Source organism: Notolabrus celidotus, chromosome 17 (genome assembly GCF_009762535.1).
Source record: "Notolabrus celidotus isolate fNotCel1 chromosome 17, fNotCel1.pri, whole genome shotgun sequence".
Classification (NCBI taxonomy): Eukaryota; Metazoa; Chordata; class Actinopteri; order Labriformes; family Labridae; genus Notolabrus; species Notolabrus celidotus.
Window position 1 is genome coordinate 20,646,578 of NC_048288.1, and position 24,882 is coordinate 20,671,459.

Here is a 24,882-nt window from a genome sequence, read left to right on the forward strand (position 1 = left end):
AGACAGGAAAATAGGCTTGTTAAGACAGTAAAGTACTTGAAATGCTACTTTATTTGCAGTGTGGTGACATGTCAGTCACTTACAGGCATTTATCTCCTGTAATAAGAGATCGCTATTTACTGCAGGTTACTGCTCTGCCTCTATGAATCCGTGTGACACATGAGGAAGACGAGTCTTTGAAGTTGCAAACTGACATAGATGTTCACTTTGAGAGAAGGTATGCAGCATCTCCCCTGTGGGTAAATTAAAAAATCCATTTGATCCAGAGTGTGAGCAGCACCATACATGGCTACATCTACAGTAAAACTGATCTGGAGTCAGCTACCTTCACCTTCATGAAGAATGAATCTGTTATCTGGACAGAGATTAGGAAAAGTCTGGGAGTTAGTGTGATTTTGTGAAAGTGACCGGTGTTTTCAAGTTCAATCCTCTCTTGGTCTGACCCGCAACACTCATCTCCCCCATTAGCTTAATTAGACACAGCCACACAAACATTAGAAGTCCCCCCCCCCCCTTTTCTTTTTTACTTCTCTCACTGAATAGCTGGCTGCCGTTCAAGGCACCACAAAAACACAGCTATGCAAAACAAGCAGCTTTTGGAGGCAAGGGGAACCATCAGCAAACAGCACACACACTGAGAACACTACACTGAATATAGCATTCAAAACAGCCCCTGGAATTTAAATTGACATTGCGTGCAGTAATAACAACAAAGCTGCATACTCTACGTCATGCAAAATTATTCCTTTGGAATAAATCTGAAGACAGAGGAGAGTTTGTTGTTTGTACTTGCATCTGTGCATTTTAAACTTCACATTTGTGTATGTCCTCATGATGCAGCTACTCACCTTTCTGTCTGCCTCTCCGCAACACAGCAAGTCCTGACACAACAACTTGTGGCCCGAAACCAGGATGACACAACTCACTAAAACACTGTTGCTTACGCCGTCAGGGTCCAAAAACTTTTTGCTCTCTCCCGGCAGATCTGCACACTTTCTCTACTCCCCCCTCCCTCTCTTACTTCAGCACTTCCTGGACTGCTGTTTATGCTCCAATCAGGCCATCCAAGAAACTGCCGTTGCCCCTCCACTCTCCGTTCTACCACAGCCAGCAGCTATTGTTTGGCTTTGGGGGCTTGTCACATGTAGACGTCTGTGTATGTGTTCCCTCTGACCGAGGGGGGAGTCTCTGCTGCTACCCGAAGTCTGTGTCTCCTCGAGCAGAAGAAGAAGAAGGCGCGACCAGGATGGGAGAAAGTCTGGTAGGCTGAAGAAAACCACATGGATGGGGGCTTCCTGCTCTCTTAGGATAAAGGGAAAGGGGGAGTCGTGTAAGAGTCGGGGGTGTGTCCAGAACTTTCTCTCTAAATCCGACAGCTTGTTGCTACAAACCGCAATGGGGCTTGGTCCCTCATAGCCCCCTAGAGAGTCTAATGGGAGCTCTGTCTCCAAAAGAAGGCGACTTTCCCATAGCCTGCTAAAAGATTTTTTACCTCAACTCCTTTTCCCAGAAGCCCCAGCCTCTAATTCCTTATTTCACTAACGACCGGCCGAACTCAGCCAGGCAGGCCAGATTTTTTTTTCAGGATTTTGGGAGTAAAAAGCTTGGAAGTGTGATGAAGGGGTGCGGGCTAGCAAAGGTGAAGGGTGATGTGTGGGAGGAGACAGGTTGACAGCAGCACACTGAGCTTTTGTTAGTCTTGTTAACAGGGCAGTCATCACAGGATTGTAACACCTTGGAGGAGTTTAGAACAAACCTCTGACTATGTAGACTGTCAGGGGGGTTTAACTTGAAATATCTGTTTGACTTTCACAAAGCTGTTTAAGAGGCAGAAGTCTTGTTCTGGATTGAGGTGAAATTATGTCCACTGGATAAAATGCTGAATTGAGCACTTAAATGTTGAATAAACTAAGAAATTCTAACTAGCATGATTTACTTCTCACACTCAGAGCGACACTTAAAGTCACACCACAAACTCTATGGTAGCTAGATTAGTTTTACAAGTTAGTGCTGCATCGTAGTTACAAGTGTATATTTACATGTGCTGGATTCATACTCTCAGCAGCCACATTTGTAGAGTTCTGCTTATTCTTACATTAGACATCCAACAACTGCGTCAGCATCCAGACGTCATTCTGCCTACGTAGTCAGAGCTGCACTGCTCAAATATCTGCACAAACACAGTTTTCTTTTTCTTTCTTCTGTGATGAAAGTGTAAAATAGCTCACTTAACCGTATTGCGTACATCCCACAGCACATGATGCGCTGTTGTTTTTTGTATGAGAAATAAAGCAATAAACTACCAAGGGCAACAAAGTAATAAGTAGGTTAAACCAAAAAAGTACAGCCCTCAAAATGCCAGACATACTTCAAAAATGCACAACAAGAACTGCACAAACAAGTTAAACATATAGGAGATCCTGAACTGGTATGTCGTCACATTTTAAAAAAAATGTTCAGGGGGAAAAACAGTTTTCACCTTTGTTTTGTCTTCTAAAACAGTTGGGCTAAACCAAAAGTTAATTAAAGGGGTTGCTACGCTTCATGATACCTGATGCCCAAAAAATGAGGGGACTTAAAAAGGAACATGATTTATTTTTCAAACTGTGAAAAATAAAGCCTTAGAGTTTGTAGAAAACCCAGACGACTCACATCTTTAGGTGCATTTCGACCAAGAGTTCCGGTGTCTTTTAGCCCCCAGAACTACTTTCCCCGGAACTAAAAGGTTCCTGTGCCCCCATTGTTGTCTGCGTTTCGACCCCGGGCTGAAGTCCCGGTTAGATTGTGCAAATCAGGCCAGTGACGTATGGAAAAAATAATTATATTAAATAATATTTTGAAATCTTTTTTTTTTTTTTTTGTTATATGTTTGGCCTTTTTGCCTTTATCTTATAGGAGAGCTGAAGAGAGACAGGAAATGTGGGGAGTGGAGAGTGGGGGAAATGGACCATGCAGGAAATGGTCGACCAGCCGGGAATCGAGCCGGCGACCCCTGCGACGAGGACTGTAGCCTCTGTACGTGGGGCGCTGTACTGCTAGGCCACCAGCACCCCATATTTTGAAATCTTAATAAAAAACGAAACTAGTATGCATTCCCAGGAACTCCCTCTGTTTCAACAGCTGTGTAAACTCCACAAACCCTGTTACGTTCAGCCGAAAGTCCCAGGACTTTTTGAAAAGTACTACCCCCAAGCAGGGGCTTTTCAGGGGAGATTAACTACCCCTGAACTAAATTTAGACCTTGGTTCCTCCAGTCGAAATGCACTTAGTTCAGGGGTAAAGTTCCTGCAGTCGAAAAACGCCTTTCCAATCTTGGTAGAATGTAAAGCTTGATATGTGCTATAAAATGCGTACCCCCCCAAGTCTAACTCGAGACAACCACTACTGCAAAACAAGGAAATCCCACTGGCTGATAGTTTTGCTCTTGTTTAGCAAACTGAGCCAGATGTGTAAAATTGGTGTGGTGCTCCCTTTAAATCCTGTTCAGGATCCATCTTCCGCCTTCTTTTCTCCGTCTCTGTTTTTCTTCTTCTCTGAATGAAATATATTCACTCCATCCATCCAGCCACCCCGGCAGATTGAAAGGTCTCTGTGCCAGGTTGGATTCAGGAAACATTCATCTTGTTGTTTAGTCTGGGCACCATGTGTTGGAACGGCAGGGCCACTTTCCCCCACACAGACCCCTCCTCTTATGCACACAAGCACAGAAAATCCCAACACTGACAGACATGACCCGGACATTCACTGCTGTGGTTCATTGTTTAGGGGCCCAGATGCACAAAACAGCAACACTTCAAAGCGGCAGTTACTACAAAGCAGCAGCTACGTGAAAAGAGAAAAACAAACTCTGTGACTCAGGTGTGTCAGCGCAGAGGCTTTGTGCATCAGCATCTATTTCTTATGTTGCTTTAATCACGCAATGAAGAAGGAGAGAGAGATGTTGACTCAGAGCAAAGAGTCCTTTATGGAGCAGATAACAGGAGGCAGGTGCAATGAACTGCAAATAAAGCAATAGTTGAATGGTTTTGAATATTTTGGACCATGTGAAACTATATAGGCATGTGTGCTTGAATGTATTTTGAAAACATGATTCGATGTGAAAGAAAAAAACGACTCAACATCACTTTTTTTTCCTGAATAGTTTAAACAGATTCCACTTTTCTTAATCCCTTAGTGCTAAATCCTTCCACGGCTGAAAAGAGACCCAAACAAATGAAGAGGGGAGACAAAATAAATCAAAACATTCAGGATTTAACAGTGAGGGAGCAGGTGAGGATTACACCTGATGCTATTCAGAGTGGAGCCTCAGCTTGAGCTGCCAGACTGCTGCTGAGAAACTCTGCAGTCGAACAGTGAATGAGCCACCTGTTTGTCCTGGAAGAGACTGAGCTCGACTGTGCATGGATTATGAGAGAGTAAATGACAGGCACTTTGCTTCTTGTGACACAAAAGCCAAGAAGATTCAGAAGAAGAGATTCAATGTCTGCAGGTTTCAAAGACAGCTTTAAAAGAATCCTAACAGTGGACAAGTAGAACTGTGCACAAACGCCAAATTGGAAACAGATGAGTCACAGAATACAAGCCGGCTTTTGACAACCTCTGTTATCTGTTAATGAAATCGTGTCATCTAATCTGCAGTACTTTTACCAGTGATGCATTGTTTCTGCAAACTCTGATGAAGAAGATAAAGCTGTAGCTAATGGCTCCTGCTGAAATTCACAAAAATCAAACTGAAATTTTGCCATTGTTAGAAAAATACCTCAGTTAAACATGCTGGGGTGGAGCCAGACCTATTCGTCTGGGGTGGCCCTGCTGAGGCTCTGACTTAGGGATAGGTTTATCTTTGTTGACAACAAATGTGTTGGCCCCGCCCCCAAATATGATGTGACGCTAACTGTATCTATGTGTTGAAAAATAAGGGTTGATCTTGAGCTTGAAAAAAACCCAAAATATTATTTATTATTTATATTAATCATATTACTATTATTGAGGGGTGTAACGATTCTACCACTACATCGATATTTAGATTTATATTCCTACGATCCGACTACATCGATCTGTGCTCGGCAAGTTGGCCTTCTGGACGACATGTATCGATCTAACATCGTTTTAAAAGGTAATAAATCGATTGTATCGATACTAGGAAATGACGCATTGGATTTAAGTACGTCAGACTTTATATTGATGTGGTTTTTTTGCACTTTTAATGATAAAGATGTTAAATGTTACTCAATTCAGGCTTCCTGACCTCAGGCTGCAAAACAGCATGGCAGATGGAAGAGGAGAAGTCTGCGAGTGAGAAATGATCAAGCCACACACACTGGACACACACTGGACCATAATGATTACAGGCCAGTGTGTGGAAACACTTTGGCTTTTGCAAAGACGGAGATGCTCTAAATAAGTCGCTCGCTGTTTGTAGGATAGGTAAAGGTCAAGTAAAGTACCACGGCAACACCACAAACCAACCTATCCAACCACCTACTAAGTCGCCATGTAATTCCACACAACGCCGACCGTTCAGGCACCTCTACCAGTGTTCCCGCTGCAGCAGCAGCGCAAGGTAACATCAGCTCTGCAGAAGCCTCAGGCCTTGTTTGTTTATATCTATAATTAATTTATACCCGACTCCCTTACAAGAAACAACAGGAATCTAGGACTGCCCAGTATAAAGGTATTTATTTCATAGTCACACTGGTTGAATTTTTGGATTTCAAGTCACTGAATCGATTTCCAGTCACTGAATCGTTTCAGATTGGATCGTTCTAAATGAACCAATATCGTCTTTTAATCGTATCGGCAACCACAAATTGTGATTCGAATCAAATCGTTGTTAAAAAGAATCACTACACTCCTAATATTATCATTATTTTTCAATTGTACTATTACTATCATTAATACAAAACTTACTTCAATAAGTAATAGAAAACCTGTTTGTGCTTTGTATCTTTTTATAATTGCAACAATAAAATTGGAATTCCTACATCATGGCCTTTATAGCTTTAGTTTTCTATGCAGTCATATTGGGGTTGTAACATTGCTCTATTATAGCTTTGATTTATTGTATAAAAAAGTTCTGACACATACATAAATACATTTATGAAATAAAAATGACACCTTTGAGATTGTGTGCATTTATAATGATGTGTACAGTATTGCTGGAGAGTCTTTTTGCCGAGTCAGAGTCTTGCCCACCAAAGGATTTGGTTTGCAGAGCATCTCAACCAAGGTGATACAGTATGCATATAAAAAAAGGCACCAGAGGCCTTGGCTTCCGTCCACCCAGATTCCCCTCTAGTCCGTGGACCAAACTGCTTTCTACATATATTCAGCCTCAGATCCTCCAAAGCCCTGGTGAGCTGCTGCTCTTTATTTCAGAGCCAGTCTCATAATCTTCAACAGCGAGGCTGGAGAGTTTCGCCAACGGGCATGATGGAGCTTCTGGTCCAGAGTGGTATCTGAGTCAGCATTAGACATTTGAAAAGTGCATGAAAAGATGTAAAGATCTGAGTGAATGACTTTGAGCATGCTTACATTATGCAGATATTACATCACGTTAAACCTGTAGCAAACACATCCAAGTTAACTCATGCTCATAACGTGAAGCAACAGCTTGGTTTATCCGCCTGCTTATATGGATTTCAATGGATGGGGAGTTAAGCAGATATTGATTAAATAAATTAATAACAGCCTGCGGTAATAAGAATGTGAAGTGAGAGGTGTGAGATGTGACCCGGGCCAGAGGAGTGAGTGTGGCACTATGAGTCCGGCTGCTGCGTTGACAGAAAGGAACAATGAGACATAACTCACAGAGAACACAGCACACAGGGTCAGAGGGTCACATGACTATGTTTCTGTCTGCCTCCCTGTCTGACTGCCGCTCTCTGGGTGGGCGCACACACAATCTAAATACAAGCAGCAGCATCCGCAAAGATGTGGTTGGACAGATGACGTTATTGTTCCGTAGTGAAGGCCGGTCAGAGCTGATCGGTTTTGATATCAGGCTTATTCAGACGTACAGGAGGAGACATGACAGGCTGGAAGAGAGGGCCAGTGAAGGTATCCGAGAATAATGAAACAGAGGCTGGGAGACGGATCAAGAGCTGGAAAGACTGCAGGCGCACAGAGGTTTAAAAAAAAAGAGGGTTTGTGATTCTGTGATCGTGTAAAACTAAAGAGAAAACAACAATAAATACATATTTTACTAAAGTAAATTAGAGAAAGGCTGCTGCTCTCAGGATGCCCTTGAGTAAAATTGTCAGTTACACTAAGAACAGAGTTAAGGAGGAACAAAAGGATACATACTGCAGAGGAAATGCTTTGACATTACAGGGCCTACAAGCACCTGAATACTCACATTCAATCAATCTTAAAATTAAAATAATGTAGTGGTTTTTAAGGATTCAGTTAAAACGATCTTTGCTTTTGCGAGCTGCCAAGTGTTGGTGGTTGCCACTGATACCCTTTGAGTAAACCACGGACATTCACTTTAAAGGACAAAGGTCAGGGTGCTGGTTTAGCTCAGTGGTTTAAGTGTGTGCAGAAGGTACAGAGGCAGTCTTCAAAGCAGTAGCCACACTTTCGGCCCGTGGCTGCATGTCATTCCTCCCTCTGCCTTTCCTCTTTCTGACTCTTCTCACTGTCCTATTCTCTCAAAAGAGGGCATGAAAAGCCCAAAAATAAAAAGACAAGTATTCCATTGAATTAGCACGTGGTAACTACTGATGCCAGACTTCTTCAATTTGGATTTTTAAAGCACCAAATCATAGCTCAGGCTAGCTCAAGATGCTACAAAAAGAGAAGGTCTAGACCAGGGGTTCCCAAACTTTTCAGCCAGTGACCCCTAAAATATTGTTGCCAAAGACTCGCGACCCCAACTGTCCCTCAAAGTGATTTAATGTAGCTTCATTTAGCTGGTCGGCAGAAAATGAGCCTACCTATATGAACACGTGTCTGTTTCCTGTGCCTTTATGAATTAACCTACTTCTACTGATGCTTTTGATAATTAACTGTTCACTAACCCTAAACTTAGGAGTCATCTGGGAAAAAGAAAGGCAGAAAACTGATTACATTTTCTATTCTTATTTCAATTTTAGCTAATATTTTTGTTTATATTTTTTATTATGATGGGTAAAATGTACTTTTTTTTTTAGATAACTTAAAAAAAAAATAATTCTGGATGAAATCTCACGACCCCCCGTTTGTGTCTCGCGACCCCCCAGGTGATCCCGACCCACACTTTGGGAACCCCTGGTCTAGTCTGTGCTCTGTGTTAGATTATCTACATGAGCAAGCATTTGAAAAATTTGGCAACAGTGGTGAGGAAAAGCGTCCCTAAAACCAGCAGAAACGTGAGCAAGACCAGACTCTATAGTGTATATCCATCTGCCACAACAGGATGGGTTGAGAAAGTGTCATAATGAGGCAGAAAGAGAGAAGTGAACAAATGCAGTGCAGAAGACAAGAGCAGATAATAGATGTTAGAAGGACTGCAGTGATTGAGAAGCTTTTGCCGTAGTGGATAACTGGATATGTAGATTTATAATAATGCCAGACAGCTTTGATCAAACTATTACCACACAATGATTGGAACACATGAGGCAGAGGGATTGATTTTGGACCAGTCTACCACTTTCATACGAACCCTCAGACCTCAAATCTGAAAACTGATTTGGGCTTTGAGCCTCCTTGCCAACAACTACAGTGTTCCCGCCTGTCAATGAAGTCAGCTGTGCCTCTCATTGGAAGACTTGTAATCTCAATATCTTTGAAATTGCAGCGTTTGAAAAAAATTAACCCCCCTACAGTGTGTGCCGATCGAGAAACGAGCTATCCAGACTACACTAGTCTTTTGTACCAGACTGTAAACATGTTTATTTCTGCTGTAAAGATCGTCTTTTTTGAATTGGTGTGTATGTGGTTGCCGGTACTTCCGGGGCCAGCCTCAAGCGGATCCTCGATGAACTGCAGATTTTAACACTTCCTCATTGGACTCATATTTTTCGACCGGAGGTTGCCGCTTGGGTCAGACTCTTCTCTCTCACCTGGCTCCACATGAGTCCATCACTCCATCCCTGCCTCTCTTTACTCTCCGTCTATCATGTACCACTTTTCAGTGATTCAACCTGCAGCACTGCAATCAACGACTGTTAATGCATGTTTTTAGTCGTCATAGAAACACGACTGCAACAAAACATTAAGCTTGAATTGCATTTGACCCATAAGTGCACTTGAAGGCTTTGTGGTGTAATACAAGAGTTATTGGTATTAAAATGCATTTAGAATGGCCTAAAATATTGAGGCTTAATTATTTATCAGCTGGTTTATGTAATACAAAAGACAAACCAACAAACATGCTTTCTCTATGAGGAACTGTTTAATAGCTAGCTGGAGTCTGCATCTGCTTTGCAAAACATTTATTATGCAAAACATGTCTGTGAGGAATTCAGAGACAAAGCAGCCCTAAAGTTAAACATAATTTGCCTATCGATAAAAGCACCCTTTATTGCCACTCTGGAAAAATGTTTCAACACTGAATAATTGATGTTTGCTGGTTGCACATCACATTAACTGCCGGCTGTCACATCGTGAACCATGGGCCTCGATCAGCAACTTAGCACACCCTCCATGACTTGACAAGAGTCGCGCTCCCTGTTTGCCTGTCAAAAGATTTCAGTGGATCACATAACAGCAAACAAATGTGCTATGAAATATGCAGCGCGAGGAAACATTTGGTCCCTATCACAATTAAGATTCTGTCTCCTGGAGAATAAAGAGAGTAAAAGAAAAGAAGAAAATCCCTTCAGACTGCTTTGTTTTAACGTTTACAACATTTGTGCAGCTCCATATGGTCAGTGTGAAGACATCTATACATCTGCAGCACATCAAATTCACAATACAGGACTCACACTGCTTTGAGTGCAAAAGTATTACCCTTGAATATCTTTCACTTTTGTCTATTAATAATGAGTGTTTCATGAAAAATGATACTGTTCCATTATTTTCGATTAATTTATATCTCCAAAAATGTATTTAAGTCAAGATGATTTATATTAAGTACATTAATAATATGAAACCAAAACTTTAAATGTGTTTTCTGTGATGTATTGAAAGCATAAGTTGAATTATTCTTGTTGTAGTTAACAACAATTGAATAATGTGTCTTGATGGCATTCTTTCAAGACAACACGGTTTCTCATACCCCTTTTCGACCAACGCAAACCTGGTCCCAGTTCCGGGCTGGTGCTTGCACTATTTCGGAGCCGGTTCAACTTGCAAACCAACTCGGCACCTGTTTGTATTTACAGTCGCTCAAGCCTGTGGAAGGAGCTACGCCATGACGTCACTTCTACATGACTGCTTTTCCGTGCAGCGCTACCAGAAACTTTCCCTCGCAGTAACAACAATGGTGGACAACGTGGCATGCTTGCTGGTGCTGCTCCTGGCTTTTCCTAATCACACAAGGTCCCGAAGAGAACTCATCCAACTTTACCAGCACTTCTTTAAAGTTATATTTTTTGGCCTTTTTGCCTTTATTTTACTGGACAGCTGAAGAGAGACAGGAAATGCAGGGAGTAGAGAGCAGGGGAAGACATGCAGGAGATGGTCGACCGGCCGGGAATCTAACTGGCGACCCCTGCAACAAGGACTGTAGCCTCGTTGTGTGCTGTATGTGGGGCGCTTAGACTGCTAGGCCACCAGCGCCCCACTTTACCAACACTTCTGTGCTACTCGTCTTGTTATTTTTCCGCTGCAGGAAAATGGCAGAAACTTGTTTGTCTTTGATCACGGCAACCCTCACCCCTCGCCCCTGACGTAAGCGGTTTGCGGTTCTAGACCAGAAAAGAGTTGGTGCTGCTCTGGAACCTGTTTTCCTGGCCGGGAGCTGGTTCTCTCGCAGTCAAAACACAAAAAAATGGTTCTCAATTGAGCACCGGCTTCGAACCGGCCCTGAAACTGCCACGGTGGAAAAGGGCATCTGAGTCAGCCTCTTGAGTAAGGAAGTTGGTTCCCAATCCCAAGGCGTCAAATACCAATGCTTTGTCACAACCCATAAGTTTCATGCAGGTCTAAAATATCACCCTTTATTTCGTCTGATAAAACACCTGCTTTAGGTTTGGGTTGATGTATGTAGGCTGCTCAAACTGGCATATAACTACTTGTCAGAATAACGTAACCAGCACAATAATGTGGACGTTAGCCTGGAAGGAAGTTCCCAAGGCTGGTGGTGTAAGCTCTGCTATTGTTAGTCACCCTCTCTGCAAACAAATTTGACATTACTTACCTGCAAGTTTTGGGTGTGTTTTCTTGTCTTTGGACAAGTCTGCTAGTCAGGCTATTCATTTCTGTTTAAATGACAGGAAAATAACTCAGTTCTGAAACACAGTAACCTTATGATACTACTCCAGCGTGATACACAAATAAATATAAAACTGTTGGACAAACACTGATTGCTTGTCCTGACCAATTTTTCACCCCCAACAACAGCAACACAGTAGATCAGTTGTTTTTTTGGACTTGTTTGTTATGCTATTGAAGTGGTGTATTGACTGGCACATTGCGACTGATACCTCATTTTGAGGCAGTGTCAGGACAAATCAAGAGGACAGCTCTTTGGAGCCTTAAGGAGAGATTAAAGCTGGACAGTGTAGGGTCATCAGAGCAGCAGCTCAGCATCTGTTCTCTAAAAACAACAAGCCTACAGGGACAGACACACAACCACACGGTGTAAACAGCATCACACAGAAAGTATTGCGTATTATCTGTCCTGGTTTGAATACACCTGTGCATGTGCTGATATATTTGTGAACTTGTGATGCTGCCAAGCTGGGACACAGATGAAACATATCAAATCTGAGTACTATAAGGCTTTCAGTCCATCCCAAAAATACACATTGCCCCCGTTTCCACATATCATATTTGATTTCTCTCGTTGTTTCCCCCCTGGTTGTGTAACACGACAGTGGGTCCTGCCTGCTCTGCCTTACATTGTCTTCTTCTCTAGTTTCTCTTGTCATAAGAAATCAAACATTACATAACCGGGGATGTTAGATAAGACTCTCTGATGCCTATCACAACCAATCTTCATTCCCCTGCTGGGTGTCTTGCAAAGCGATTGGCTGCAAAGGATCATGGCTGAATGATTATTTGGTTGGGTATAATTCAAGGAGACAATAGCAGCAGAGAAACAGACTCAACAAATAATAGATGCAAACAATTGACTCCTGCACAATAAAAATAATCTGATTTAAAATGCATTGTCACTGGCTCTGGTTGCTGTCAGAGCAGTATCAAAAGTGTGGAAATAAGGGATTAAATCTTTGTATCCTGAATGCTCTATTAAATTTACTCCCACCCAGCTTCCACTGCACCAAAACTGATGACAAATCCACCCTTATTGTTTTAATTATGGTGATAAAATCATCATAACTATGGTGGGACAGGAAATACAACCCAAAAGTTTGGACAAATCTACAGCCAAAGAAAATCTCAGTTTTTTGTGAAGCATTAACTCAAGCAGCTAACATCAGTTTAGTAGAAATCCCCCTCATTCTTTCCCTGCAGCCAAAGCTAAAATGCTGCGTCAGTCCCCTGATAGCTTTAGCTGCAGCTGGAAAGCTTGCATGTCTTACCAATGACTTCATCACACAGCCAAACCGTATTATTCCCCTTTTGAAAAAAAAAATCCCCGGATTTAAGAGAGAGAGCGAGAGATTGAGAGAGAGAGGGTGGGGGGAGGAATGTGTGTTTGATCCCTGGTTAAATTTTTTATAGTGTATAATGCTGTAAGAATGCACCAAAGATGCTCAGAGTTACAGGGCGGCTGTCAAACCCATCCCTGTGTTTCATGTTTAGGAGGAGAGAAACTTGGCAAAAAGAGGGAAGTTTTTTAGTCACAGTGTAATTGAACAAGCTGTGCTAGCAGGGATCAAATGAATAAACGTCAAATCAAAACTCTGACAAACCGCATGAGAGGAATAAACCTTCATGGAGGACTGGAACTCCACCATGGGCAAACGGAAACAAGTTCAGACTGAAATCCTGTCAGCTGTACAGCTGGGGGCGCTACATGCTAGGAGCTATTGAACTTTCTAATATGAAAAGAAGGAAAGTAACCACACTTCCTCTGATGACACAGACTGAAGTGTTGTGAGGTGAAACGAAGCGAGGTGGTGGGGAAACCTGCTCACTCTCAGAAGGTTAAGATGAGGGACTCCATATGTGGACAGGAAGTCTGTTTTATTTCTGCTTGCTATATCACAACACAGTCCAGTGCAGCAGGAATTCATCTTACTGTTTTGTAGCACACACGCTCTATGTTTCACAGGTCTGCTCCTTGAGATATTACACAGGAGTGTCAGTCAAGAGAACAAGACCTTAACCCTCCTGTTAAGTCACGGGTCAAATTGACCCTTTTTAAAGTCTATTTTGTCTCAGCAGGATGCAGATAAACTCGTCCATGCATTTATCTTTAGCAGACTAGACTACTGTAACGGGGTCTTTACAGGACTCCCTAAAAAGTCCATCAGACGACTGCAGCTCATACAGAATGCTGCTGCTTGAGTCCTAACAAGGACCAAAACAGTAGACCACATCACTCCAGTTCTTAGATCTCTACACTGGCATCCTGTCTGTCAGAGAATAGACTTTAAAATCCTGCTGATGGTTTATAAAGCCCTGAATGGTTTAGGCCCAAAATACATTGCTGATCTGCTGCTCCTGTATGAACCACCTCAACCTCTGAGGTCATCAGGTACTGGTCTGCTTTCAGTCCCTAGAGTCAGAACAAAACATGGTGAAGCAGCGTTTAGTCATTATGCACCACATATCTGGAACACACTCCCTGAAGCTGTAGGTCTGCTCCAACTCTCACCTCTTTTAAATCAAAGATTAAGACTTTTTTATTTGTCACTGCCTTCCTATCTTAGCTTATTTTAAGTCACTTTAAATGCAAATCTTAATTTTATTTTTAATATATTTCTTATTTTCCTTTTCTTTTCTATGTTTTATTATATTTGTCATTTTAATTGTGTTCTTTTGTGCTTGTCTGAATGTTTCCAATGCTTTTAATGTTTTAATGTAAATCACATTGAGTTGCCCTTGTGTATGAAATGCGCTATACAAATGAAGTTGCCTTGCCTTGCCTATTTTAGGCAATATATGGCTTCCAAACCAGCTAAATGCAGCATAAAAATCTGGGCAGCATGTGACAGAAGAGGAGTCTTTTTAATTTAGCAACATCACTTCATTAAAAAAAAAAAAAATAACAAAAAATAAACAAAAATCTATGTCATGTAAAACTATTGTATTTGAATTAAGGGCTTTCCAATGTATATTAAAAAAGTTTTAACATTAATCTAAATGAGAAACGAGTGAGTTATCCTGATTGAACCATGATCAGTTGCGAATTAAAGAACATCAATGGACTAAATCTTGATTTAAATGGTTAGTAATGGAGTTAAAAATTAGATTTAACAAATGTGTATTGGGATCTTTTGGGGTTCTGACACTTTTGTATAATTGAATATGCCCTGGGTCAAATTGACCCAGGAACATTATTGCTGTTCCAGAGAAACAAACATAACAGGAGGGTTAAATATGTGAATCCTCAGTTTCAGCTTTATTGGCCAGGTATGCTTGAACACACAAGGAATTTGTCTTGGTAAACTGTGTGCTCTCTTTGTACAAGGCATAAGAATAATTCAGCCCCATTGAAGGGTTCAAGAAGGCCTGATTCAAAAAACAGAGATGTAAAGGGGATGTTAAAGTAGCATTAGCTGCTGAATTAAAGGTAAAAGAAAAACATCAAAGTCAGACAAATAATTTGGGATGAAATGACAGAAGCATGTGTCTGTGTTGGGGATTTGTCCTGTAATTTTCTTGCACAAACAACCAGGATTTTCGGTGCACAGGGGTCACAGTGATCTTAATGGCTGCAGAGCACAGCCAGCTTGTTCTCTGTGTCTCACTGTCATTATGTTAACTGTGACATGCAGGCGCTGCCAGGCACATGACAATTACTGCACAATGTGTGTCTGTTCTGCTGGGGTACATTTAAATTGACTCAATTATTTTTTAGTTTAGACACAGTTAGAGAGCACACATGGTTATAAACCAGTGGGATGCTGCAGCCTCTGATATCAGAACTGTACTGTACTAAAATAAAGCAGTGTGTGTGTTGCTGCCGCTCTGTTGATTTGCAACACTGTGATATACAGTCTAATTCTCTGTCTGATAATTAACTCCAATGTATGTGATCACTTTGGCTTTAGGCTCTCATTGAGGCTGAGATAAGAATAGATACGATCTCACTGTAAATAAACAGTAATACAACTGTTTTGTTGTTTTTTATCTGAAGCCCCTGTAAGGAGTTTTTAATGGGTTACGAAACACTGATAAAGTATTGATGCCTCTTTATGAGCTACAAAAGCAAAGAAAACAATCAGCGACAGCAGCCTATTATGTTTTTCACAAAATATATTTGATAATGGACAATTTTTCTGACTTTATGAAGTAGTAATTTCCACTCACACCTCAAACCAGCTACTTTTGCATGTTCCTCGAGTTCGGTCAGAGCTGGGAAAAACTGATTATTGTTTCTCTGCTCCTGACTCCTGGAACAAGTTGCAGCAGCGTCTTGAATTAAATGCACTTTTAACTTTTGGACAATTCAGAATCTTAATTTTTAACCTTTCAACCCTGCTCTATAACTGTTTTAGCTAGGTTAACCTGTGTATATTTATTGTATCATTTTAACCACTGGCCCTTCCTTTTTTGTGCTTTTATAGTCAATCCCACACACCTCCTTCTATTTGTATTGTTTTATTTGATCTTTTAATTGTTTTTATATCCAAATCAAAAAAATATTATCCTATTTGATGACTTTGATACTCTTGATGCATTGTTGTTTGTGTTTGTTTTTAAATGTCACGGTAAATGACTCGATATCATTGTAAATGAGGGTTTCCCCTCAATGATCTAAATAAATAAAGGTTTGATTGATTGATTGATTGATTGATTGATTGATTGATTGATTGATTGATGATAGATAGATAGATAGATAGATAGATAGATAGATAGATAGATAGATAGATAGATAGATAGATAGATAGATAGATAGATAGATAGATAGATAGATAGATAGATAGATAGATAGATAGATAGATAGACAGACAGACAGACAGACAGACAGACAGACATAGTTGCTGAATGTCATTCAAATGATTTCCTTTGTTTATGTGAAGCTCTTTGAAAAACGTTACATCTGGGGAATAACGATCACCAAGTGGAGCAAGATCCTGTCCTGCAATCTATGCAACGGCACTGGCAGAAATATTTAACAACATATTCCTGCTCACATCGTTTAATGTTACCTTCAATGGAAATGTTCCGTTTTTTTAAATTGTAAAAAATGTTCTGTTTAATCTTTATTTGTCCCACAAGGAGGTTATATGAACTAATAGCCATGGAAGCGTTTTCAGATGTGGATTAGGAGGTACCATTTTTTTTTTATAGTTATATGACTTGTTTACCTATATGGTTGCCAGGTAATAAGCAGGATAATGTATAGTGAGTGGGTGGTTTTGAAAATGAGAATTCTGACAGGGTGAGCAGGACCCTGATCTGGGTTCTAGTTTGCATAACCTCCCATTCCCCATATAGTTCTCCATAGGTAATTCCAACACACCTCTAACTGCTCCCTCTGTTGTTCAGAGATGTGTGAATGTTTAGAATGAGATTAGCTAACACTGATGGTCCCTTACTATAGCAGCCTCTACCATCAGTGAGTGAATGGGTGTGAATGGGTGAATGTAACAAGTAGTGTAAAAGAGCTTTGAGATGTCAGAAGACTGGAGAAGCGCTATATAAGTACAAGTCCATTTACCATCCATTTACAATGGCAACTTTTTTTTTCTAAGTTATATTTTGGGGTATTTCTGTCTTTCTTTATAGGACAGCTGAAGAAAGAAAGGAAATGTGGGAAGCAGAGAGTGGAGGAAGACATGATGAACCAGTGACTGCGACTATAGCGTCTGTATATGGACTGTACGCTTAAACCGCCAGGCCAATGGCACCCCAATGGAAATATATCTTAACCTGTTACTGATGGGAAAGCAAAAACAAACATGGACCACTGTGGGGGAAACGGAGCCGTTCCCTTTTTTGTCTAGATCTTTCTTTATCCCTTTCAACTGCTGTCAGAGTTGACAAGCTCCGCCTCCAGAGGGGAATGCCTGAGTTATCAGTTTCATATTTAGACAGACATTGAAAAAGAGAGGGACTTTTTTTCCCCTCACAGCAGCTGTTGCTTTATCCATTCTGTGCGTCAGTTTTGCAAACCTGAAGCAGCCCTGCTAAACAAGAGACGCTCACAGTGGTACTTTAATTAAGCAAGCATTTCAGCAGGTAAGGTAAACAATGTAGGACTCATTACTGAGAAAAACCGAGCAGCTGCTGGGGAGCAGAAAATGTCTGAAGGGTCCATAAACATCCATAACAACAACACAGGTAACTACAAACTGTAGGTAAAAATTATTTTTTTCCATATTACATTCCACATGCACCCTCATTACATACACGTTTCTACTTGTACCTGTCTATGTAATCTCAAACCTGCAATAGCAAGCCTGAAGAAGGAGGTGAAAAATTACAAAGAAATACAAAAGCAAAGTACGTATGAGGTCTGTGTTTCTGCAACATTTTTAACTTCTCCTCATCTGTCTTCCTCTCTCTATTCCTGGTCAGACAGAGACAGAGAAAGACCAATACATCAGTGAGATTTAATACTGCCTCATCCTGCTCAGCCCTCCTATCACGTGCTGAACATCATCAATAATCTTTACGAGCTGGTGCATTGGTGAAAACACAAGGGTAATGTGTTGCTCCTGTTGGAACCACAAACTCCTGTTCCTGGCGTCTGGGAACTTATTTCCTGTCTTTTATTTTCTGCATGTAATTGCATCACAGCATTGAAAAGGCCAGTGAGAATTTAATAGGCTTCTCTGGCCGAAAAATGATACTTAAAAACAGGATGGTGGCTTGGAAATGGGTCTCTAGCAGAAAGAATGAGGCTTGGCAATGTGGGTTTTTGAGACAAATTGGCCACAAGATAAGAATCAGATATAAGCGGTCATTGTATGCTTGCATGTTGAGTTTAACAGCTGGATCAAAAATGAAGAATTCAAGTTTCATTTTGGTGAGTTTTGAGGCCCTGGGACAGACCAGGGCATTTTGGGGACATTAAATTTACTGTTGCTGGAAAGAAGCAAACAAAAGAACAGGATGAAGTTCGGAAACATGTATTACTGGAGAACGGGGATGTGATGTATTTGTTTTCCTTTACAAAGTTCAGGGATTAACCAAGAAGTAAACACTCAGACTGTGTTTTCTGTCTTCAACAATAAATAGAGACAAGACTGGGTTTCCTTTAGTTCCTTTTCCTGACCATAAACCACAGCTCTTTCAAGAAATACCCTTGAAAGTTCAATTTTCTGCCCTGTAAGAGATTTTAAAACTCTGATAATGCTTCTGCCGGGTTCTCACTGAGACATTACCTTGTAAAACGAAGGTAGCAGTCTGTGTTCTTTTTTAAACAGATGATATAAAGCACAAAGAACTCACATGGGAGTGCCCTAAAAACTGTGGTTTATCTCAAATCTTGTAGAACTTTTGGGGCTTGTGATTGATTTCTCTTCTTATCTGAGATATGATTCATAAGAAGATATGTAGCCTAAAAGTGTCAGCCGGAGGTCAGAAGGTCCTGAACTTTTCTAACCCAGGATTTCACAGTCTCTCTTTCATGCCTGATGTGGCTTGTGGTTAAGAAAACACTGTCTCAGCTTTGTCTCAGTCTCTCAGAGTATGACAATACAAGGAAGGAAAATCAGTTCCCAGATGGAAAGTGAAAATGTTATTGTGGCTTAGATCCAGAAATACAAACTAATAAAATAAACATTGATAATAAATGGAAAGTGGTTATTACAGCGCTATGATGTTAAAACTATCAAAACTGCAGTTAGAGGTTGGACATGGTGGGTAAAACATTTGAAGAACATCACTCTCATGTCTGTGCGCTAAGTACAAAGCTATAACCAGGAGGCAAAGAGGCCTAGCATAAAGGCTGAAAGCAAAACAACAGCTAGCCTAGTTCTGTCAAAAGTTTGAAAACAGATCTACTAAGACATGTAAAGTTCAAAAAGTATCTCTTCAATACGTACTGAAATGTAAAAAAACAACAACTTGCTGTTCTGCAAAGACAACTTTTTGACAAGGCACAAGGATGTCTCTTAGCTTAGCTGCTAGTTTAAAAATAGCTTGGCTACACCACAAACCACACTCTAAACCTTGATTTTACATAGTTTGCGCAGATATAAACATACAAGACAAAAGATTATTCAGTTGTGTCTTTGATTTATGTAAGAGGCAGTTGGGTTTGTGATAAAAGCAGATGATCTAGGCTTATGGTTGCCAACTTTCTCACTACTAAATAAGGGAGAGGAGCACAGTGCTATGGTGGTGTGAGCATGATGTGTGAATTCAGCGTATATTCTGATTCTGATTCAACTGGAAAGTTGACTCAGCTGACTCCGCGTCGAAAGGAGTCAGCTGAGGTGGTTCGGGCATCTGATAAGGATGCCTCCCGGACGCCTCCCTTTAGAGGTGTTCCGGGCACGTCCAACTGGGAGAAGGCCCCGGGGTAGACCCAGAACGCGGTGGAGGGATTATATCTCCCGCCTGGTCTAGGAACGCCTTGGGATTCCCCAGGAGGAGCTGGAAAGTGTTGCCGGGGAGAGGGATGTCTGGGTCAATTTGCTTGGACTGCTACCCCCGCGACCCGACCCCGGATAAGCGGAAGAAAATGGATGGATGGATGGATGATTCAACTGGAAATGCAAAAAAGTGTGTATATTCCTTTTGATCCTTACTGTATCATTATGTGAATACCTCATATGAATGAACCTCAAAGAAACCACAATTTGGCTCTTTAGATAAAAAAACAGGCAAAAGAAAAATGAAATGCAAAAGAAGAGTATGACTCCCCAAATGTTCTTTTTTCATGGATACTTTTTGCTGCTCTTGACCGACTCAAGCAGTCTTTTGTCCTTTTGCACAGCCTTACATGACAAGTCACAGTTTACAGATATTTGAAGTTAATTTTTGATCAGCTCTGTGCTGCATCTGCTTCTTGAGTCTGACCATGTAATGGCCATCAGAGAGAAAATCCTCTCCACACTTTTTGGCAGGACTTGGCGCATTTGCGCTGTATACAACTGACGTGAGGGGGCCTGTGATTGGATGACAGGCGGTGTGATCGGCACATGATCTACCACTGTTGTTGTATCTGATCTAGGATCTGTAGAGTGCAGTCTGCTGAATTTACGAGAGTTAATAGTCAGTACACGAGACAATTGAGGTCCCTTATGAAACAAACCAATTTAGCCCAATATACGGGATGTCCCGGCTAATACGGGACGGTTGGCAACCCTACCTAGGCTTGCTCATCCTTGCTACTTCATGACTTTGTGCTAACTTAGGCCAGCAGACCTCTGCCCTAAGCTCTATAATCATGAAGTTATTTTGAGTCACCAAGAAACAGTTACAAAACACTTCTCTAGGTAAAGTCTTTTTTTCACACTTCTTTGTTTCTGGTGTGTTTTGTATACATTGGAGGAATGAGTAACAGTTTTGAGCTTTATTGGAGCTGACATATTTATTTTTACTTGCTGCTGGCCTTTATGCCAGCTACACTATCAAACTACTGGTTTCAGCTCCATATTTAGCTCAAAGACAGGAGAGTGAGATCAATCATTTCATCTTTTTAATAGAATAAACTAGCCAGTTTCTGACGATTTCTCTAATTCTGACTTGGCTTGGTATAACATCTCTTCTCACAGATAGTCACTGGCTGCAAAATTAAATATGAATTTAATACTGATGAAAGTTATGAATGAAAAAAATTGGCAGAATTCAGCAGTTTATGTGCACAATCTTTCATGGCCACACACAGCAAACAAACCAACACAGAATTGCACACACACACGCACACGCACACACACACACACGCGCGCACACACACACACACACACAAACAAACCACATCCCATTGTTGCCTGGGGGTCAGAAGGGTGTAAGAGAGGAGGTGTAGATATTGTTTCTCTGTCAACTCTTAGAGAGGAAACCCTGAGGGAGGACTAGCATCCGCTCATATTGCTCAGTTGGGTGAATTAACCACATTTCTGCTTTGGGCTAAAAAACGCACATGCATAGTATTACATTGAAAACACAATCTGGAAGTGAGATGTCTGGTTTGAAGGAATTTCATGCCACATTTGCAGTATTAGCTTTGAAGACACTGCTGTGAAATCGAGCCAAACTAACAGGCCTCACTGGAAAGTAAATACGCAAAAGATTTAGACATCACTTGACTCCAACAAGTGAAAACCTTGGGACTTGAAGTCAGGGTGGGCATTAAAGAGATTAAAGCCTTTGTTTTATCCTTAATCTGACATGCAGACAATGCCAATCCTCTCCACTGTCTCTCTTTGGAAGCGACACAGCCTTTAGGATTCAGGAAGAAGCAACATTGCCCCAAGCTACAACCCCCCAAAACAACACACATCAGGGGGATTTACAATACACACTCATGAGTAGTCACATAACTGAAGCTCTTTCTTCTTGCTCAGTGGCCCGATTATTGTCTGTTTGTGTTTGAGGAATGACTCACATCCACTCACTTTGTGAGCACAGAGCCCCAGGTCTGTGAACACACCATTAACTCACCTACTCTTTTTTAATGACTCAGTGGTCTTCTCTCCAGTCACCAGGTAGTTATTGATAAGCCAGAGACAAAGGTGAGTTGTCTCCCACAGCCGAGAAAACATCAGTGCATTGTTACTTCTATTTTTTTGCTATTTGAAGGAAACATTTCTTCAAAAGTTGAAGAGTAATAAATAACTTTCAAAACCTGACAAATGACAAATACCAGGATGAAAGAGTAGAACTAAACAAATTATAAATACTGTCCTAATTTTTTTTAATATAATTAGTAATTTTATTGAGTTTTTGGGGTTTTTTTTAAACAAGAATAATAAACATCAAAGACATAACAAATGCTGGACTATGACAACATCAGATACAATAAGTAAATATTTAAATAAATGCAACAAAACAAAACAAAAAAAGTAATACTAATGATTAAATAAATAAATAAATAAATAAATAAAATAGGTTGGCAGGAAGCAGTGGGCATTTACATTTATATTTATGTTTGCATTCACATATTAAGGGCTATTACCATACATTCTTCACAGGGTAACGTTGCTTCCCCCAATCTTAAAGTCACTGAAGCTGTCCCATTGTTCTTTAATCTTATCGTTTCTGGAGTTTAATTTCCCCAACATCTTCTCACATGCAGCAATTCCTGTCATCTGCTCCCTCCACATTTTCAGAGTAGGAGTTTGAGTCTCCTTCCAGAATCTTAGAGTGAGTCTAGTACAGGTTATGAAGCCAGTTGTTAATATTCAAAATCTATATTTACTCAGCTGTGGCACCAAACTTCTGTCCCCAAGGGGTGACCTGGGCAGTTCACATCCTAACCATTCATCCATATACTGTATCTCAGAACACTCTTCCATAATGGGTATACCATGGGGCATTGCCATAGTGCGTGCATGTATGTACCATGCTCTGTTTTACATTTACAACACATGCTGTCTTTGATTAAACCCATACTATAGAGCCTTGTTGGTGTGTAATAGTAATTATGAAGTATTTTGCATTGGATATATTTGCCTCTAGCTTCTCTGATGTATTTCCCATTAATACTGTCCTGATTTTGAATATTATTGAGATTTTTTTCTTCTTCTTTTTTTTGCAACAAGTGTTATGTATTCAGCGTTTATTCTAAATCATACACAAAGGGACAAAACAACATGAAATAACAGTGAGAAAATCATACATAGTCAAAGTTTGTGACTGCTGGATTCAAGGCAAAATTAGGGTTATGCTGGAAATCAACCCCCTGCCTCACAGACTAACTCAGGGGCTTGATCACACAAAAAGGTAAGTCTTTGTACTTCAAAGAAAATCTCTCGAATTCCATTTTGGCAGCGTAAAAACACCATTCAACACTCTCCACAATGCGTTGGGAACTTGTACACCATCCAATTCTGTCACCGATATGTGCATAAAAAGGTCATCAAAATGCATTTCTGATATCCATTTGATGTGGAAGCAGAATATTTTGTAGTCCAAATAACTGTTGCAGTGTGCTCAGTAGTTGTCACAGAGGAAAAAACAAAACAGAGAGACAACCAGAGGGTTTAAAGAGTCATGAGAGGCTGCAATTAATGTAATCCCTACTCTTGGCTTCAGTGTCAAAGAAACGGGTGATCACATCCCAATCCGCCAACTCATTCCAATCACACTAAGCTGTTTCTTCAACATTTTTCCCCCAAAAGGACTAAAGCAGCATCTGTGAGAAAGTCTGTCATAGATACGGACTACTCTGAACTCAACAGTGAGTGTTTGTGGAAAACACAATGTACTATAGAATGAGCAAGTAGAAGCATGCAAGTCTTCTCTTGCCAGTGATTCACATATACACACTCAACGTGGATGTCAACAGATTGAAGTACACATGTACAATTACACTCTAAAATGTCTCACTCGTGTCTGACATTTTAAACAAGTTGAAGCAACTCTGCAAATGCTGATGTGGTAACAAATCTTGCAAAACCAAAGGAAATGTTGGAGCATGTGTTTGGCGAGTGAAGAAAACGAACCCTCGAAGAACTCTCTGTTTCTTTTATTGACTCACCTTCTCAATCACCACAAGCTGAGGTCATCCAAAAAATCTGAGCGATGACTTATCTCAAGAGTATCTTGAAAACAAATCCCTGCACGACGGGGCATGGGATCAAAGGGCCCATATGGTTACCAAAGAGGTGAAACACTCTCATGTTGATCTAGACACAAAGAGAGTCTGAAGATTGCAAAGACTGATAGAAGAGCCAGAGAAAGGTTAAGTCCTTAATCTCTTCAGATGTTTTCATGGACTAGTTAGACTTGCCAAGTTAAACTTAATGTAGTCCATGTTGGTGTAAACATCTGGCTTTCCAGTGATGGAAAGTTAAATCATTATAGCTCGTACATGTAACTCCTTACAATATACACAATACAAGTTCTTCTTCTTACAAATTTAAAAGTATTAGAACAAATCATTCATCCATTCATTTACACCAGGGGTTTTAAGATAGGAAAGACTAAAATATGATACGATATGATACGATACTAACAGAACAAATCAGATCTAGAGCTGGGCGATATTGAAAAAGATGTTATCACAATAACATTTTTCATATCAGTCGGTATCGTTAATTTTCATGATAAATATCAAATCATTCTTTCATATCGTTTTAAAGGCAGATTTTTTTCTCCTGAGTCAAAGTTGAAGAAACCAGATGGTTTGTTAGCTTGTATCTGGATTTAGCAGTCTAGTAAACAGCCAAAATATCTTTACTAATGAAGTTTGGCGGCCTTTCTTGTCGAGCATGTTTTCACTCTTCTTTGAGCTGGTAGGTTTTACGTTTTCTTCAGTGTCGCTGTCGCTCGTTTCAGCTGTTTAGATTTCGCTTCAAACTTCTTTCAGCCCCGCCTATCTCTAACCCTGCAACATGATTGGCTGTTCCATGCCGACTTCTTTTATGTTCAATGTTAGGTGGGAACCATCGACTGTATAAAATATGGACTTAGTATCCGTGACGTCACCCATCTGTTTCTGAAGCGCTGTTCTGAGACCAATCGGCGGCAGCAGCCATCTAGCTTCTGTCGAGCCAGTGTGACATTAAGAGGTGGAGTTTGAGCCACCTAGCCAACAGCTGC

The 24,882-nt window shown here is 40.7% G+C and overlaps 1 protein-coding gene across 3 annotated transcripts in view; it reads right to left on the reverse strand.

Annotated features, from left to right (window-relative positions):
- Positions 1-24,882, reverse strand: part of si:ch211-285f17.1 (sickle tail protein homolog) — a 117,899-nt gene that overhangs the window by 88,662 nt on the left and 4,355 nt on the right. The window contains exon 1 of one of the 3 annotated variants that reach the window (XM_034706494.1): positions 849-1,293. The exons of the other annotated variants lie outside the window; for them this stretch is intronic. The gene's annotated coding sequence lies outside the window, so the exon portion shown is untranslated. Of the gene's footprint in view, positions 1-848; positions 1,294-24,882 lie in introns of those variants that run through there. 3 annotated transcript variants of the gene reach the window in all.